Source organism: Schistocerca serialis, chromosome 1 (genome assembly GCF_023864345.2).
Source record: "Schistocerca serialis cubense isolate TAMUIC-IGC-003099 chromosome 1, iqSchSeri2.2, whole genome shotgun sequence".
Classification (NCBI taxonomy): Eukaryota; Metazoa; Arthropoda; class Insecta; order Orthoptera; family Acrididae; genus Schistocerca; species Schistocerca serialis.
In genome coordinates, this window is record NC_064638.1 from 1,121,953,777 (window position 1) to 1,121,960,101 (window position 6,325).

General features: G+C 40.6%; 1 pseudogene; it reads right to left on the bottom strand.

Moving 5' to 3' along the window:
- Positions 1-2,194: 2,194 nt before the first annotated feature.
- On the bottom strand, positions 2,195-2,315 carry LOC126424087 (5S ribosomal RNA; annotated as a pseudogene).
- Positions 2,316-6,325: the final 4,010 nt, after the last annotated feature.

Genomic DNA, 6,325 nt, shown 5'->3' on the forward strand with positions numbered 1-6,325 from the left:
GTGAGTCTTGTAGTGGTTGGGGAGAGAATGTGTCCAAAACCGATTTATCAGCAATATGGCTCCAAGTGATCTGTGGGCTCGAAAAGTCTGTGAGGTTCATAGTGTTGGGGCACTGTTGCACACTAAATGTCACAGGAGGTTGTTCATACGACGCACTGTGAGTCACAAATTTAGGCACAGCACTCATGATTGGTTTGTTATAGACGAACGTAGAAAAAGATTTCATAGCTGGTGACATCACTGACGATGTTGAAAGAGTCCACAACGGCATTGTTGATGACGAAGAAAACTCCACGGCATTATACTTATCTTCCATTTTTATCCCAGTTGTTGGTGACGTTGTGCGTAGGAAACCGTGGAAAGGCAGTGTAGAGGCACCATTAGAATCATGTTGTAGTCCGAAAGGAGCGGAAGGTGAGCGATGTGGAGATGAAGTAAACGGCCACATTGTCGAATCGGACATGTGTTGCGCATCGGAGGTCACCAGTATGGCTAGTGTTATACTTATAACACAGAAAACACCATTTACTTTCACTATGTAATATTTTTATTGTCACAAGATAAATCAAAACACAAAGAAATAGTTATCGACAATCACAGTAACAGTCATGACGAATGTCTCACACCAACTAGTCAACAACCAAAGTAAGTAAAACGAAGTACAAAAAAGCAAAGATATTAATATTTTCTGGCAGTTCTGCCACAGTATAATATCATATTACAATAACGTCCATGACCAGTATGTACTTGTATGTTCACTTAATACTACAAAGTACCAGCTTATAATTAAATTTTCTAAGCTACTATTTACAAGACTTGTGTACCCTTTTCTTTCTTGTTATTGAATGACTTTCGTCACTGTGTCTCATAGTGAGCGTAGTCTCAAAACTTTTAAACGTTCCGCGCATTCGCGCTTATGTACCACGACTGGACTGCAGGCGCGAGGAAAACTCCGCATTGTTGGTGAATATTACTCGTGATAGCCAACAGAGCGTAATATGGGTCACGTGTCGTATGGACTCGGCCGTTCATGCGCCTTCGCGCTTTGTATACACTCAGCTGATCGGACAGGGGAGGGGGGAATATTTCTGCCCCTCTCGCTGCCTACAGCGCGGCCAATGCCCTCGTCTTGCCATGCAGCTATCTCGTGCTCATCAGCTGAGCGTTGGATTGCGACTTTGACGCGTGGTTTGTTGCTCGTCTCAAGCGAACAAACTCTGGCTTTCGCACTAATTTGTCATTGTTCCTCGCTCTTAAATAACAGAGTTAGACTACAAAAGTACCGTGTGGTTTATTTTATAGTGTTAAGACTCACAGTAACACGTTTCATTAGGTGTGGTTAACTGTGCGTTTTAAAGCTGGCATATGCCCCCAGTTGGTTACTAGTTTCGATGTTTAATCGAAACTTCAGTTATGTTTTCTGGTTTAATGCATGTTTTTCACCAACTGACTGTCTTTTTCAATATACTTTTTAAACTATGAACACCGGACTTAGATTTTTTTTCGTGTTCGCAAGTTTCTTATGTTAATGACAGCAATTTTACTATGTGATCCAAGGTTGTATAATTTCAATTTTGTTAAAATAACATATAACCTTTAATGGAAAAATTCCTTTATATCCTTGTGGGGGTATAACCCTTTCACCTTGCCTGTTCGTGCGTTACCAAACAGATAACTTCCTGGGTGAGGTTTGTCTATTATAATGAAAGGGCCATCATACAACTGCCACTTTTTCTTTAATGCCTTAATTTTAGAGGATTTTGGGTGGGTACGTAATAGTACTTCCTGCCCCATGTTAAATTCTGTAACCTTTCTTCTCTTTTTGTTGAACTGTTTTCTCCTTATTTCTGCTTGTTCTTACATCTGTAGTAATGCTTGACGTACCTTTTCGTCTAGTGTTATTTCTTTTGTGGCTAATTTAGGTAAAGGTTTAGCCCATTCGTCAAGTTCTGTGCCTTGAAACATTAACTCTGTAGGTGTAAAGCCTGTAGAGCACTCCGTCTTCAGGCCACAAGTGGCCCATCGGGCCCATCCGACCGCCGTATCATCCTCAGCTAAGGATGCGGATAGGAGGGGCGTGTGGCCAGCACACCGCTCTCCCGGTCGTTATGATGGTTTTCTTTAACCGGAGCCGCTACTATTCGGTTGAGTAGCTCCTCAATTGGCATCACGAGGCTGAGTGCACCGCGAAAAATGGCAACAGCACATGGCGGCCCGTATGGTCACCCATCCAAGTGCCGGCCACGCCCGACAGCGCTTAACTTCGGTAGTGATCTGACGGGAACCGGTGTATCCACTGCGGCAAGGCCGTTGCCAAAGCCTGTAGAAGTATTAATTAAATTATTTACAATATGGTGAAATGGGGCTATGTATTCTACCCATTTTGTCTGTTTATTTGGTATATAAGTTGTTATAAAGCGGTTAAATTCTTTAAAATTTCTTGCAATCGGGCTCGATTCTGGGTGAAATTTGGATACCAATATGTGTTTTATGTTTTGAGATTCGAGAAATGTTTTCCATTTATTACTAGTGAAGTTTGTTGCATTACCAGTTAATATAATTATCGGTTTTCCCACTAGTGGTATGTAATCTTCCACCATGCGTTTGATTATTGATCCCGACAGTATTGCTTTTATAGCATACAATTTAAGAACTTTGTGAAGACATCATAAAATGCGATCATGTATCTAAGTCCTCCCCTAGCTCTTGGATATGGTTCTGGTGCATCCACGGAAACTAGTTGTCTTGGTCTAGTTGGAATGGTGGGGTGTAATACGTCCAAACAAGATCTATTAAGATGTTTAACCTACTGACATATTGTACACTTTTTTGTTATTTGTTCAATCCAGTGTCTGAGATTCGGGAAGTAGCAATACGTTGATATTTTCGCTGTACATTTTGATACCCCATAGTGTCCCCATACTCTATGTGTGTGTCTTATCAAATTGTCTGTGTTTTCTTCCGGGATGCATACACACCAGGTGTTGGAGTGTGGATTGCGCCCTTAGAAAAGAACATCGTTTGACAATGTGTCATATTGTTTCAATGTACTATTGTCATCTGCCTACAGTTTTTGTATAACTTGTCTCCAACTATTGCCTTCCTTTTGTAATTTGTTCATGTCTTTACACATCTTTCTGTAATATGGTTGAAATGTGCCATCATGCATCATAAAAACTCTAAAATCGGACGTCTGCTCGATCAATTCATAGAACTCGCTCAAGGCTTGTGGCAAGCGCGATAATGCATCGGCAATTACATTCTGTTCACCCTTGATATAAACTATCTTGAAATCAAATTCCTGGAGGAATAAACACCAACGTGCAATCCGCTTGTGCAGCAATTTAAATATGAGTAAAAACGATAATGCTTCATGGTCATAAAACACTCGTGTATGCCTTCCCCAGAGATAGTATTGGAACTTGCGGAAAGCCCACACTAACGCTTCAAGTTGAGTTGCCGAATGGGTTCTTTCACATTCCGTTAACGTTCTACTGGCAAAACTAATTATGTTTACTTCGTTCTCCATTATCATTTACTAATTGGAACAGACAAGAGCCTAATCCCTGACATGAGGCGTCCGTGCTCAAACAAAAATTATAGTTCATGTTGGGATACTTCAAAATCGGTGCATTTATGAGTACCTGTTTGATTTTTACGAAACCTTCCTCACATTTTTCTGTCCACAACCATGTATGGTTTTTCCTTAAAAGGTTGATTAGGGAATCACTATTCAGTACCTGTTTGGGCACGAATTTTAAAAAAAATGACGTTACCCCCAGAAAAACTTTCAATTGTTTACATGTTTGTGGTAAGGGGAAATATTTTTGGCATTAAGCTTTTTTGGATCTGGTAAAATTCCGCCTGGTGAAATAGTGTGGCCTAAAAGTTTTATTCGATCTCTTCCAAATTCGGACTTCTTAAACTTTGCTGTGACATCATATTCTCGGAACTTTTGGAACACATTGTGCACCAATTCTACATGCTCTTGCCAGGTCTCCGTGGCTATCAAGAGATCGTCTACATACAACGTCACTTTGCTAATCAGTTCTGGACCTAATACTCTGTCTAAAGCCTCTATAAACACCCCAGCACTCACATTGAGTCCAAATGGCAGTACTTAGAACTGATAGCTTCTGCCAGCATGAATGAACGCAGTATATTTTCTGCTATCACTATGTGGGGCTATTTGCCAATACGAAGCTTTCATGTCAACAGATGTTAAATACTTCACTCCATGAAATTTAAAGCAATTGCTCATCTAAGTTTTCCAGCCTAATGCGTATTGGTACGATGATCTTATTAATTTCCCGCGCATCAAGTAGTAATCTAACTGAGACGTCAGGTTTGCTGACAGCTAGGATGGGACTGCAGTAGGGTGAATGCGAAGGTGCTATCACCTTCCACAGAACCATTCTATCTGTTTCTTTGCGAACCGCTTCCTTCTTTGCCCATGGTATCGCGTATGATTTATGGCAGTACGTTTTATGGGGGTAGACTTCCATTTTGTATTCATAATTTTTGGTTATTGTCGGCTGTTTTCTAAAAATGCCTAAGTATTCATAAATAAGCTCTGCTAGCTCATTTTGTTGAGTTTCTGAAAGACAAATAAATTTTCATACCTTCTCGTGGGTGGCCCGTTCGTTAATTATTTCCATGTCTAATTGTTTGGGGAAAGGAATATCTATCGATAACACTTGTGGGTAAACTAATTTTACTTCAGCTTGTTTCTGTAATTGGCCATTATGCTCTATTGTTGACTTTACAAGATTGACCTTCACACTGCGACTGCCCACTCAGAAATAGCCAAGTCCACTGCCTATGTTGATGTTTACTTTATACTGCCGGAAAACATCCATACATAAAATTCAATTGACGATTAACTTGTCAACGATTAAGAATATACAGTTTATCATGACATCGCTAATGGTAACAGGTATTTGCGTCTGCCACTTAATACTTTTTGACTTGTTACCTACAGCTGTCAAGATTTTACAATTATCCGTTGGCAACACTGGTACTTTTAATGCTTTCGAAACTTCTTTAAATAAACTGTTAGAAATAATCTTCGTAGATGCGCCTGTATCTAAAATTACGTTGGTAATTACAGTTCCTATCTTTGCTGTTATTACAGCCTGCACGCCTCACTTACCTTGTTTGGCGCCTTCACCTCTTCTTCACATAGGTCTTCTTCTACGGTAGCATCCTGATCATATCTTAAAAATAACTGTTTAAGATGTCATGTGTGCTTGTTTGATTGACGATTAACTTGTAAACGATTAAGAATATACAGTTTATCATGACATCGCTAATGGTAACAGGTATTTGCGTCTTCCACTTAATACTTTTTGACTTGTTACCTACAACTGTCAAGATTTTACAATTTTTCGTTGGCAACACTGGTACTTTTAATGCTTTCGAAACTTCTTTAAATAAACTGTTAGAAATAACATTCGTAGAAGCGCCTGTATCTAAAATTACGTTGGTAATTACAGTTCCCATCTTTGCTGTTATTATAGCCTGCACGCCTCACTTACCTTGTTTGGCGCTTTCACCTCTTCTTCACATAGGTCTTCTTCTACGGTAGCATCCTGATCATATCTTAAAAATAACTGTTTAAGATGTAATGTGTGCTTGTTTGTGCCCTCCCCCCCCCCCCCCCCCCTCTCCCCGCCGTTGTCAAATCGGTTGGCCGGTGGGGGCTCATTGCGACCGATTGTTGTTTACCGGGGGTACAACGGCGTTGCTTCATTACTGTCCGTTACCTCTACCAAGAGTACTGAGTGGTTATTCTGTCGGCAATTAGTTTCTGGACCGCTGCGTGGACATTTTCTTGCGGCCGGCTGTCGCTATTTCTCCTTGGTCGGTCATTCCTATTACTGTAACTATTGTAATTTTCATTGGTGTCCGGCCTGTCATCAGGGCATGACTAATCATTCACGTGATTTCTATCATTTCCATACCGGCGTGGAACGTAATCTGTATGATATCTTCAGTCTTCGCGTCTCTGTGGCGCCGAATTCCTCCGATTTCCGTAATTCCGGTTTCCATTATTTGGCCTTGTCGCATACGGATGCCAAATGTGTTGGTTTTGTCCACTGCCATTAAAATGATTTCCGTTACCGTTGTTTTGATTGGTTCCGGAGTGTTCATTCCGATTACTTGTGCTCGGCTCTTCTTCATATATTAGATCAATTGAGTCAAGCCCGGAAAGAAAGTATTCAAGGTCGTTCTCCGGTATGGTTACAAATTTTTCGCGTTAAGTTCACGGGTAGTCTGTTTTTCAGAATTTTGAGAACATCTACGTGCGGTATTGGATTGTTCC